Below are 595 nucleotides of genomic sequence, written 5' to 3'. Positions count from 1 at the left end.
AATACACATTAATTTCCAGCGAAGCACCGGATTGTGTTGGCGAGATGCCCAACAAAGTGACGACAGTCGACGGAATTCTTTCACCTGCGAAAACTGTCTTCGAGTTTTGAAAACTCATACTTTTTCTTTACATTACCTCCACGTTTTATTGAATAAACAGTACTATCAGGGATGTTTGGAACGGAATCCGCATATCCGAAAATTGTGAAAATCTTCGATAAATAGAAATCGGAAGTTTTTTTTCGGAATCAAATTCCGATCGGAATGAGACCCCGCAAATTCCGGGAAAAAAACCGGGGAAAAGTGGGCGGGGTCGAGAAAAACCGTGCGGCAAAACCGTGCCAGGGTTGCATTTTAGGCTCCGCCCACTTTCCCCGGAATTTGCGGGGTCTCGATCGGAATACTTCCGAAGTTGTTTTTTCGGAATTAAAGGTGGTGTACGGTGAAATTTTTTATTGCATCAAAATGTGCAGAAATGCATGTAGATTGACATAAAAATCATCGAGAAAAACGCATCAAAAATACGCTGAAAGCCCTTAGGGACGAGGTTTTTCTAGGCCGCCCAGTGAGTAAAAGCGCGCGAATTCAAACTTTT

The sequence above is a fragment of the Caenorhabditis briggsae genome, assembly GCF_000004555.2.
Source record: "Caenorhabditis briggsae complete genome, chrI, whole genome shotgun sequence".
Classification (NCBI taxonomy): Eukaryota; Metazoa; Nematoda; class Chromadorea; order Rhabditida; family Rhabditidae; genus Caenorhabditis; species Caenorhabditis briggsae.
Note: the sequence above shows the minus strand (reverse complement) of the source record.